At 38.7% G+C, this 13244-nt stretch overlaps 1 protein-coding gene across 1 annotated transcript in view; it reads left to right on the top strand.

The window, feature by feature from the left end:
• The first annotated feature begins 312 nt into the window (after window positions 1-312).
• Window positions 313-13244, top strand: part of Tpst (tyrosylprotein sulfotransferase) — a 114471-nt gene continuing 101539 nt past the window's right edge. Inside the window, exon 1 of the mRNA XM_018026845.1 lies at window positions 313-372. The gene's annotated coding sequence lies outside the window, so the exon portion shown is untranslated. The remainder of the gene's footprint in view (window positions 373-13244) is intronic.

Below are 13244 nucleotides of genomic sequence, written 5' to 3'. Positions count from 1 at the left end.
GTTAATTGTTGGCCTCGTGGATTCGAGTATGCTGACTACATTTCGTATTCTCGTTTTCCCAGTCACTATGATCGCAACGACTAGATCAATGCTCGTGTCACGCAGCTCGAACCGAATAATAATCCGGAAATTCACTGGCTCGTTCATGCACGCGATTCCTACTCGTTATTACGATCGGTTTTGTCTCTGGCGGTCCATGGAAATGGAACGAGACTCGTTCCGTCTCGAACTTCCTGCCTGTTGTTCGGTAAATCTCTGTACCAAAGTACACACGTGGACTCTTTTCTCAGCAATCTTCTCTGCACTGTTACAGGAAACCTGAAGAGAGGAGTGGCAAGAGAGTCGTTCGTGCAGAGTGGCGTCAACGAAACTGTAAGTGTTATACATTTTTTATTCCTAGGGGGCAAGTTCCCTAGTCGAATTTACAGAAACGGGACTTTAGAACGTCGTGATCTTCTTTGAGCAGCTTTTAGTTTTTAGTGATTCCCAGGCGAAACAACATCGCTTTAGTTTTTCATGATCTTGAGATAAAAAGAGGGAACGTGATATTAGACTCTTCGTTGAACGAAAGCTTGATTAACCCATTTGCATAATATGCAAACTGTGGACATTGCAACAAAAATTAAAACAATATATTCATGTTATAATTATTTATCATGATGCTTGATAAAAAATTTGATATGGCGTTTCATATAATGATTCATTGATATACTATTGATTGATATACTATAATAATTGATACATCGTTTCATTTAATTGATGCAATACATGAAACGATAATTCGGTACTACTGTGATGATAAAGAGCAGAAAAATAGTATATATGTATACTAACAACGGAAATGGGTTAATAGCAGTCTGAAATCTCGAAAGACGTCGAATGGCTTCATTAAAGTCGCAAACTTAAGCGAGTGGTTCTTTTATCGCGACCTTAAAAATTAACATCGCGGCGGAATGGATTGCGCGAGGAATATGAAGGATTTGCGAGCGGAGGAGAGAGATGGGAAGCAAATTGAAACGATGTGACCGCGGTGCTTTTTTCTCCCGCAAGTCCGGGAAAGGGGTAGTTTTAACGCGTTGCGCAAACTGCCGCTGCAAGCGACGTGTGTACCGCGCGTACGAATGTGCAACAAGGAAGATTCTAAATAACGCTGTCGTTGCCGCTGGAAATGTTGATTCACTCGTTCCGCTAACCACTCTGTTTTTCGAGTCGTCTAAATAAAGAAACGCACACATTGCGGCCAGAACGAGAATGTCAGCAATTTATGTCTCATGAAACTCTAGTCTAGAGGCAAAGGCAATTACAGGATCATGGTTGGAATTATTTTTTATTACACAATTAATTTTGTTAATAAAATAATAGAAGAGTGTTATGAATTTTCTTCTTGTGTGTACAAAACAGCTTGAAACTTTTCAATCTCTGTAATTTTTTTTATACATTTGCTGTATGTAAATGATACGTAAAAGGAAATTCATAGTTTCTATACTATTGTACAAGATGGTATTTGATCTTACTAATTCGTCACCATCTTACTAGTACGGAAAGATTTTCTCAGAGCGAGAGCCAACTTTCCTAAGCCGTTCTAAGCGATTCAATTGTGTTACTTTAATCGAACTAAAGAACTCGATTCCGTTTAGTACTTGGTTTCTCGGAAAGGGATCTTCGCCAACAAACACTCTCGTTGTTCACAATTAAATAGCAACTTTTGCTCCCTCGGCTCACTCCATGGAACTAAACGCGAATAAAATAGCAGTTGAAATGTAAACGGGTATGTAAAAGTATCTTGGAAACGCGACGCGAAAAGAGACTGAAAACACGAGGGGACAAGAGCGGAGAGTTCTTTGTGGCGTTCTGACAAAGGGACTTCGGATTACAAAGGAATCGAGGAGATGCCCAAAAAGAACGGAACGCGGGTGGACGCGAAAAACGCGGAACGAGTCCGAAACGAATTTTAGGAAACTCCGGGACAGAAGAACCTGAAGTACCTCTTTTGAGGTCGGCCTTGCCCCTAGCTGCGCGTACTAGTTGAAAAAAGGGGGATCTGGACCGAGACGTCAGATCCTTGTTGAGGTTGAGTCGTCAAAGACGAATCATCGCGTGCAACGGATAAAAGATGCATCGATCCGTTCCTCTACCCCTTCTCGAGAGCTAAGGCGAATTCTTTAAGCTTTCACATGTAATCAAAGATGATGAATACGAATACGTTCTTATATCTGAGAATGTCATGATTGTCCTGAAAAGGGAATATTTCGGCATCTGGTACTGCCGAATTAGCACTTTTGGCGACAAATCTAGTCACTTAGCTTGTTTAAAATGTGCAGTATAAATAATTCAATTTTAATTACCTGTAAGGCGTAGCATATCTTGACTATAAGTCCAGATTTACTATATTTTTCTCCGCATACCGTCTTCGGTCTGAAATTCAGTTAAACGTTAAACCATGGACAGTTTCTGGACAATCACCGGCCGTTCGGTTCATTCGAATGCGAAAACAGGCACGTTCGCTCGGTTTCCTTTCTTTTCCGGCGGGGATGCGTGCACCGAGGGGTGGCAACCGACGAAAAGAGTTCGTGTGCACATGCCCTCGTGAAATCTCGTTACCCGTGGGCTAAGGGGAGTCCTTTCCGTACCGCCAGGTCAAAAGCAATTTTGTCCCGAACGTCCCGATGCGGATGCACTGACCCTCTTCTCTCTCTCTCTCTCTCTCTCTCTCTCACTCTTCTTTCCTCGGACTGCGTCCTGTCTTGTATCCTCCGGGGGTTGAAATAACGTTGCTCGTTGAGAGGACGCAACCACGCGACCCGATAAGGAGATTGAATTCTATGCCCGCGAAATGATCGCAATAACGGAGAACAGCCGAGCGCAGATAAGCGGCACTGGTAAACGATCGAGGAAATTGAGACTGAATCCGCGGACCCTGCCGCGTTTCGGTTACGTGTCCGTAAGAGGATTGTTCGTAATGGGAATGGAAATCGAAATGTACCAATTGTGCTTGTCGTCTAGATTATTACATAATGTTCTTATTATACGTAAATCACTATTAGTGAATGTAAAGGAACCAAGTATTAGTGATATTGTTATATCTATATAGTTGTAAAAGAAACGTTTATTTTGTGAAGATCTTTTATTTAAACGAACTTGCATGTTATGAATACGTGACTGTTTTTCAATATTTAATGGGATAAACAAACTGCGAGAAATTCTGGTCAGCCAATTTATTCTATACTTTCAATCCAGCCCGATTACACCCGTCTCATTCGCGGTTGCGAGACTCGCGTGACGTAAATTTCCTGCTGAACCGTGCAACACGGATATTCCACTGTATGCTAATATTTTCTTGTTCCTTTTCGTATTCTCTTCTGGCTGTCCGTCAAAAGTAACGGGTTTCTCATTGAGAAGCCTGTCGCAATCGCGCACAATTAAAGAAATTAAGGTTCTCCGTATGGGATAACAAAGTACGTATCCCTTATTTAGTATTCCATAAAAAAAACGTGTTAGTAAGTAGAAAGTTTCGCAGTGAATTTGTCTATTCACGCTGCACATGTCTGTCGAAAAATAGATATAGAATTCTGTTTAAAAAAATGTCGGTAACTTTAATATCTCGTGAAATGGTGGAACCAAAAATGAAGCTTATCCAACAATTCATATGTACTTTGAAACGGAGTGACTTTAAGAAGTTTTTTTTATACAAGAGTAATTAAGGGAGATATTTAGATAATTCTAATTAGTCATTCCATCCTATATGAATGTAGATGAATCAGAATAAATAAGAGCACTCTTGTCGTAATCGCATTACACGGTTTAAATTAATTTAACTGTGACGAGTGAATTTCCGATTTTGGAAATTTGTCAAACTGTTCACTCATTATTAAGCCAGATGTTCGAATCCGATTGCGTTATATTCAATCGGAAGTAATATCGTTCATGAAATTTACCATCGCTCGCTATTGAAATTGCGAATGTCGATTAAAATTCCGCTTTGTGTTCGCGGAGAAAAAGATCGTTCTATCAGAGGCTCGATCGCGATGCGGTACGGTAAAAAGAAGACTGTTTGAAACGTGAATTGGAAGTCGCGAGTGAAAACGCGCGGAACCCTTTCGAGTTAAACGCTCTTCTTCCTACCTTTGGCTCTGAAAAGCGCGCGCCGCGGCTCGAAAAGGTTTAAGAAGCAATTAACCGTGATAACGCGCAATTAACGCCTGCTGCCGCGTGCGCGTACGTACGAATACCTCCTGGTGGGCATTAATTAAAATGTATACTGGCCTGAGATGCTAATGGAACGATAAAGTCTGCTCCCTTAACGATCACGCCTGTTAACGCGGTTAGAAACATCAAATGAATCAGAGGGAACTGTTCAACCTGCTATCTCGTCTACCGGCTGGAATTTATGTAACCGTTTAACTGCCTTATTCGACCGTGTTTTTCTTGCCCGCTTCGTTTTCCCGGAAACTTTCCTCGTTTAATGGTGTAACGTCTTCGGTTATGGCAGTCGACCTAGAAGAAACTTTGCAACGCGACGTAAAACGTATCTACATTTCTTCTCATACGTGATTGCTTGCTTAACTTGCTGTTTTATCATCGTTTAAGTTATGCGATGTATTCTTTTTATTTTCATTCTTGGCATCCTTTCTTGAAAAGATTTTGCAGATTCTTATGAATATACCGCAATTTATATTTTCCATTTTTTATACGTTTTTTGATATCTTTTTATATTGTCTGTACGTACAATTAATCTGCTTATAAAATTTTTCTTTGATTCTTACTTCTTACGAATTAAACAATAGCAAGTCTGAATTAAACTTGAAAGTATAGAAATAATAATATCAATTTAAAGGTCTCGTACTGCAAGTGATTCAAGACCGGAGACAAAAGAGTTTACGGTCTTACATAATAACCTGGATTCTGTTTTATATGGAACAGTGATTTCCCAGTACTCCGTTAGATTATTCTTGTGTCATTTTTACGAATGTCCAGTTAAATACTGTACACGCATACATAGTATATCGTTGGTCATTACGTTTGCGTAACCCCTGTATTACGTGATACGCGCTTGGGTATGCAGTTTGCGGCAGGTGCATCCGGATCCGGGGACAAACAGAGTGCGTCGCTGGTTATGGCCTATGCGCACTCGTGTGTTAACTGCACACGTGTTCGCCGGGCATAATACGAACGGTAATAAGCTAAGCTCCCGATATAACGTGAAACGTTGTTCCGAGGAAATGAAAATTCTTCCGATTCGAGAAGATCGATAGGGAGAGTCGTGAATGGAGCTAATTAAACGACGCTGATCCAACTTACAAGAACGCTTAATTAAATTCTCTGCTTTGCCATTTAAGGCGCGTGCCGGTCCCTTTAATTAAGGAATTTTTTTGTACATCATAAATACCTTTTATTCGCACTCACATAATCCAATTCCAATCTTCACAATCCTGTGAACGACTCGTAACGTGACGACTTGTACAACATTCGGGGATTTTTGTTAATAACTCAATAACCACGCCTCGGACAACTTTTTCACAAAGGAAAAAGTGGTTTAAAATCACCTCAGCTCCTCCTCATTTTCGGGCGTAGTATTAGTTCTGGGACACACTGTATAATCTATAATATCCTTAAAATGTTTCATCGTACGACGAATATCTTACGAGTTATTCGAGGTCGTCATGCTGCGACTCTCACCCTGTATATGACATGTTTTAAAGTATAGTAGATTCATTTAAATAAAGATAACTGAAGCACTATTTATGGAATTCAAGAAAGATAATACCTTGGCTTGTATTAAATTAAATTAAAATAAATTGCGTGTTTGTGAAACGCCGGTTCTCCTGAAGACGGTACTTCGTTATGAAACGCAGTTATACGTACACGAGGAAATTACGCAATTAGATTCGTAAACGTTCGGCGGTCTACCGGTATTCAATTAACGGCGTTTAATTGCAACGAGCGTGCGAAAACAAATTCGTGCCGCGAGCCGTGGTTTTCGTGGTCGCTTCGACCCCGTCTTGCATATTTTTTCCCGATAACCAACGATGCGCGGTTAACGATTGTTTACGCCATGGTTTCATCCTTGCCTCCCCAATTGGCGATCCGTGAAATTACAACAATTATAGAAAATTCGCATTCGATTGATATCGAAAATTAAAAGAGCTCTCGCAGCTAAAACAATTAACACACACGTGTCTGTTTCCCGAAACTCGGATAGCTAATTCAAATGAATTATTCGAACAAGCGATGTCAGAGCTGAAATGAAAGAAGTCAACGAAGCGGATAAATAAATAGAGCTAAACCATGCGCGATTGGAAGTTTAAATAAACGATGCGTTGCATTCGTGTTTAAATTGAAAAATTTCGTACGTGAAGGTTCCCATTTTTTTCACTCTCCTGGTGTATGTATAGATTTTATTGATGGGTCACATATGCAGATAAAACGAGATTAATTGCATTCAATGATTTTATTACTTATTCTGTCATGAACTTCGATTATTTTTAATAACAATTAATTCATTTATTAATTCGTTTTATTTGTGCATTCATTAATAGCAGTTAGCTGGTTTCACCCGTTATTGTTGGTTTATTGCAACGGATTAAAACCAAGTTAAAGTCTCGGACAATTCTTTTATGACGACAGCCATCTATTAAAGAGTGGAACATCTTAAATGTTTAATTTTCATTAGTTTTTAGATATAACTCAGAATTCATGGCTACTTTTCAACTAAAAACCAAATTAATTTAGTTAACTGTAACGTTAAAATTTGCATAGTATTTTCATACTTTCATAATTGTCATTTATTAACGATTTATTGATTAACATAGTTTGGTAAGAACTGCTTTAACAGGAAGTTGTTCATGTAAGAGGTTTCACAAGAGGTAATTATGCGAAACAGTTAGATTATTTGTCGATAGCTGAACGTAACGTTTTAAGGAATCTCAATGATGCTTGGGTATTATCAGCACGCGATCCTCGCGAACAAGAAAAATGTGACTGAGACGCTATCACAGCTGCACGGCACCTTCTCTCTCTGTTAACATTGCACAGATGCCAACTGAAATTCTAATTCTCTCCGAAAATANAAGAGTAATTAAGGGAGATATTTAGATAATTCTAATTAGTCATTCCATCCTATATGAATGTAGATGAATCAGAATAAATAAGAGCACTCTTGTCGTAATCGCATTACACGGTTTAAATTAATTTAACTGTGACGAGTGAATTTCCGATTTTGGAAATTTGTCAAACTGTTCACTCATTATTAAGCCAGATGTTCGAATCCGATTGCGTTATATTCAATCGGAAGTAATATCGTTCATGAAATTTACCATCGCTCGCTATTGAAATTGCGAATGTCGATTAAAATTCCGCTTTGTGTTCGCGGAGAAAAAGATCGTTCTATCAGAGGCTCGATCGCGATGCGGTACGGTAAAAAGAAGACTGTTTGAAACGTGAATTGGAAGTCGCGAGTGAAAACGCGCGGAACCCTTTCGAGTTAAACGCTCTTCTTCCTACCTTTGGCTCTGAAAAGCGCGCGCCGCGGCTCGAAAAGGTTTAAGAAGCAATTAACCGTGATAACGCGCAATTAACGCCTGCTGCCGCGTGCGCGTACGTACGAATACCTCCTGGTGGGCATTAATTAAAATGTATACTGGCCTGAGATGCTAATGGAACGATAAAGTCTGCTCCCTTAACGATCACGCCTGTTAACGCGGTTAGAAACATCAAATGAATCAGAGGGAACTGTTCAACCTGCTATCTCGTCTACCGGCTGGAATTTATGTAACCGTTTAACTGCCTTATTCGACCGTGTTTTTCTTGCCCGCTTCGTTTTCCCGGAAACTTTCCTCGTTTAATGGTGTAACGTCTTCGGTTATGGCAGTCGACCTAGAAGAAACTTTGCAACGCGACGTAAAACGTATCTACATTTCTTCTCATACGTGATTGCTTGCTTAACTTGCTGTTTTATCATCGTTTAAGTTATGCGATGTATTCTTTTTATTTTCATTCTTGGCATCCTTTCTTGAAAAGATTTTGCAGATTCTTATGAATATACCGCAATTTATATTTTCCATTTTTTATACGTTTTTTGATATCTTTTTATATTGTCTGTACGTACAATTAATCTGCTTATAAAATTTTTCTTTGATTCTTATTTCTTACGAATTAAACAATAGCAAGTCTGAATTAAACTTGAAAGTATAGAAATAATAATATCAATTTAAAGGTCTCGTACTGCAAGTGATTCAAGACCGGAGACAAAAGAGTTTACGGTCTTACATAATAACCTGGATTCTGTTTTATATGGAACAGTGATTTCCCAGTACTCCGTTAGATTATTCTTGTGTCATTTTTACGAATGTCCAGTTAAATACTGTACACGCATACATAGTATATCGTTGGTCATTACGTTTGCGTAACCCCTGTATTACGTGATACGCGCTTGGGTATGCAGTTTGCGGCAGGTGCATCCGGATCCGGGGACAAACAGAGTGCGTCGCTGGTTATGGCCTATGCGCACTCGTGTGTTAACTGCACACGTGTTCGCCGGGCATAATACGAACGGTAATAAGCTAAGCTCCCGATATAACGTGAAACGTTGTTCCGAGGAAATGAAAATTCTTCCGATTCGAGAAGATCGATAGGGAGAGTCGTGAATGGAGCTAATTAAACGACGCTGATCCAACTTACAAGAACGCTTAATTAAATTCTCTGCTTTGCCATTTAAGGCGCGTGCCGGTCCCTTTAATTAAGGAATTTTTTTGTACATCATAAATACCTTTTATTCGCACTCACATAATCCAATTCCAATCTTCACAATCCTGTGAACGACTCGTAACGTGACGACTTGTACAACATTCGGGGATTTTTGTTAATAACTCAATAACCACGCCTCGGACAACTTTTTCACAAAGGAAAAAGTGGTTTAAAATCACCTCAGCTCCTCCTCATTTTCGGGCGTAGTATTAGTTCTGGGACACACTGTATAATCTATAATATCCTTAAAATGTTTCATCGTACGACGAATATCTTACGAGTTATTCGAGGTCGTCATGCTGCGACTCTCACCCTGTATATGACATGTTTTAAAGTATAGTAGATTCATTTAAATAAAGATAACTGAAGCACTATTTATGGAATTCAAGAAAGATAATACCTTGGCTTGTATTAAATTAAATTAAAATAAATTGCGTGTTTGTGAAACGCCGGTTCTCCTGAAGACGGTACTTCGTTATGAAACGCAGTTATACGTACACGAGGAAATTACGCAATTAGATTCGTAAACGTTCGGCGGTCTACCGGTATTCAATTAACGGCGTTTAATTGCAACGAGCGTGCGAAAACAAATTCGTGCCGCGAGCCGTGGTTTTCGTGGTCGCTTCGACCCCGTCTTGCATATTTTTTCCCGATAACCAACGATGCGCGGTTAACGATTGTTTACGCCATGGTTTCATCCTTGCCTCCCCAATTGGCGATCCGTGAAATTACAACAATTATAGAAAATTCGCATTCGATTGATATCGAAAATTAAAAGAGCTCTCGCAGCTAAAACAATTAACACACACGTGTCTGTTTCCCGAAACTCGGATAGCTAATTCAAATGAATTATTCGAACAAGCGATGTCAGAGCTGAAATGAAAGAAGTCAACGAAGCGGATAAATAAATAGAGCTAAACCATGCGCGATTGGAAGTTTAAATAAACGATGCGTTGCATTCGTGTTTAAATTGAAAAATTTCGTACGTGAAGGTTCCCATTTTTTTCACTCTCCTGGTGTATGTATAGATTTTATTGATGGGTCACATATGCAGATAAAACGAGATTAATTGCATTCAATGATTTTATTACTTATTCTGTCATGAACTTCGATTATTTTTAATAACAATTAATTCATTTATTAATTCGTTTTATTTGTGCATTCATTAATAGCAGTTAGCTGGTTTCACCCGTTATTGTTGGTTTATTGCAACGGATTAAAAGCAAGTTAAAGTCTCGGACAATTCTTTTATGACGACAGCCATCTATTAAAGAGTGGAACATCTTAAATGTTTAATTTTCATTAGTTTTTAGATATAACTCAGAATTCATGGCTACTTTTCAACTAAAAACCAAATTAATTTAGTTAACTGTAACGTTAAAATTTGCATAGTATTTTCATACTTTCATAATTGTCATTTATTAACGATTTATTGATTAACATAGTTTGGTAAGAACTGCTTTAACAGGAAGTTGTTCATGTAAGAGGTTTCACAAGAGGTAATTATGCGAAACAGTTAGATTATTTGTCGATAGCTGAACGTAACGTTTTAAGGAATCTCAATGATGCTTGGGTATTATCAGCACGCGATCCTCGCGAACAAGAAAAATGTGACTGAGACGCTATCACAGCTGCACGGCACCTTCTCTCTCTGTTAACATTGCACAGATGCCAACTGAAATTCTAATTCTCTCCGAAAATAATTTACAGAATTTTTATGGAAACTAAAACTTTTAGGACATCAATTTAAGAAATTATATTTAATAACAATATCCTTTAATCTTTGTAAACAAATAATAAACATCATGGCATGCATTTTCCTGTTGATACTTTATACACTTTATGTATATTTTTTCTTTTTCATATGTGTACCTGTTTTTGCTATAAATGCATAAAATCTACAGTTAGTTTTTCGACTTTGTTACGGTACTTTTTCCTTTGAAAATTTGTTTCCAACATACAATTCAATTTCCGCCTCGTATAAAGGATGATTGAATAAAAACGAAACTGGGTCAACTTTTACAAAATTGTTTTTCCCCGACACTAACAGATCCGTTTAGATTTGGTTTTGAAACCATTGCCAATCGCTGAAGTGAACGAAGGTGAACGAGCTCTAATTAACAATTACCCAGACACCTGCGCTATAATATTCGATCGGCCTGAAAAGCGGAAAACCGTGACGGGAACCGATCGCGCGGAAAAGCGTCGCAATTGTCGCGGCGTCGAGACCGATTAGCATAGGTTTTCGTGGGAAACGCAGCGGTTGGGAAACGCCGCCGAGTCGTAGGACTCGCACGAGACTGTCTCTAACGGGTGACCCGAATTCCGACCGGTAAACGAGACGATGCATCGTCGCACGCGAGAGGATGCACCGTTTCGCGCATAATAATGCGTACTCGATGCTGCACCTCGGGGAAAATTAGAAAACGCCGATCGACTTTTTCCTTCGCCACGCCTCTTGATCTGTTACATCCATTCAGAATCTCTTTAATTAACGAGAGACATTTTATGCCCCAGATTATTCATTCACTCCAATTTTACAAACCCATACATAAATAAGTAATGAAAGAAAAGCGGAGAAAAAATCAATTAATCAACTCATAAATGCAGTCAGTTACATGCAAGTAAGCAGAAATGGAAAAATTCGGAGATTTGAATTATCTTAATTACTTCGAAATTAATAAAGTGATGACTTTAATTTCCCTCATTCCACACATTAACCAAAATCCATGATACTGACGTAGAAAGTCTAATTAATTATCATAAAGAACTATGTATGTTTTCAATGAAAATTGGAAAGAAGATTTTTCTTTTAAGTTTTTGTAATACATATCGAATATTTTGTTCAAAAGATTCCATTGAGTCTATGTGTGAACAATAATCCGAATTGCAAATGTACTCGTGAATTCGACTCTAAACAGATTTAGCAAACACGTCTCGCTATTAAGCTTAATCAGCTCACGACCAACTTTAGCGCATTCAGCGCGAAATCCATGCTTACGCGAACATAAAGCCGCGAACGAGTTAAGACGCAGAATGTTATAACCCTCGTTCTCTATCGTGTACCTTGTTCACTGATTCTGTCTTACGCAATAGAAATTCAACCGTTGAATGACGTTGACACCGAATTAGCCAATGATATTAGTGAAGAATATCGTCCTTAATTAGTCCACATCAGGAATGAAATTCTACATCAAGATAAAAGTATGAAATTCATGAGTCAATATTTGTTCGATTCTTATAACGAGACTGTCTTTCTCTCTATCTTTTTGAGAGCAAATAACTGAATCATTCAAGGTTGTAGAGCCTGAAAGTTCTATTCTCTCCTCAAACAAAAATAGCTTTGAAAAATAGAACAGTGATTCAGTCTGGCAAGTTAGAAGTCCAACTTTCATTCGATCTTATTATAGAATCACTGTGGTTATAGAATCACTGATTCATAAATTATCATGAATGAATTACAATGAGCTAGTGCATTATCAATTCAAAAGGAGAAAAATAAGAATTTCGAAATTAAATAATTACTCCACGGTTGTGTGTACATATTGGGACACCCTGTATTTGATATGCATTCTTATAATGCATGAATCGTAACCAATTGACAACGACTTCAAAATGATCCTTCTCGTATCAATTTCTGCAAGTCCTCCGTCAATTTCACGTGGAATAACTGTATTTCCAACCCTGTTCGCTAGACTGATCTTGTAATTCGTCCACGTGGCTCTGATCACGCAGTCTCATTCTCGTAACGCGTTTTGTATGCGGGACGAGCGGAGCCGCGATCGCGATTGCGGATTAATCGAGCAGCGAAATTACCGAGCACGCGTCGAGAGAATAGGTAGCTATCCGTGGGTACGGTCGCAGCGTGCGTTTAGAGGCGCGCAACGGATAATCCGCATTCCGCGGAGGTCTTACAATGAATCGACCGAGTCGAGTCTGTCCCGACGCGACTGAGAATGCGTCCTTCCGCGCGGAATGATTTATGCGCTCGCACGCCTTCCGCTTATTACTCCTTTCCATCGATTTCACCTTTCAACAAATGACAATATTTAGACTCTTCATCTAGTTCCATCATTTTGGCCATAAAAAGATATTTCATATAACGATTATTGTAATAGAATGGTACAATTGATTGATGCCACATTTGATAAGGTAATTGATACAGTGTTTCATGTACTGATTGATTCAATGAAAAGCAATTCAGGTAGTTATTTATTAAATTCGATGAAATTTCATCGCGGTGGAATAGCAGCAATTGTTATGATTGTGATGTATGATTTAAAAGTTCGATCGAATTTCCCAATTATTAATTGATTTTAATAAAGGTCTTTTCTAATTGAATTTATTACTCGTGTTCCGTTTCTAGAGATGTGATTCGCAGATTAGAAATCTCTCTTTCTGTGTAGTTACTGTAGCGCGAAAACTTTCACTGATGTTGCCTCATACGCGATGAACGATTGCTTTTTTCTAGTACGCGACGATTATTATAGACAATTGTATTC

This window comes from Ceratina calcarata, unplaced genomic scaffold, assembly GCF_001652005.2.
Source record: "Ceratina calcarata isolate Rehan_Ccalc_2016 unplaced genomic scaffold, ASM165200v1 scaffold390.2, whole genome shotgun sequence".
In the NCBI taxonomy this organism is placed as follows: domain Eukaryota; kingdom Metazoa; phylum Arthropoda; class Insecta; order Hymenoptera; family Apidae; genus Ceratina; species Ceratina calcarata.
The sequence above is the reverse complement of the archived record's forward strand: the minus strand, read 5'-3'. Positions and strand labels throughout refer to the sequence as shown.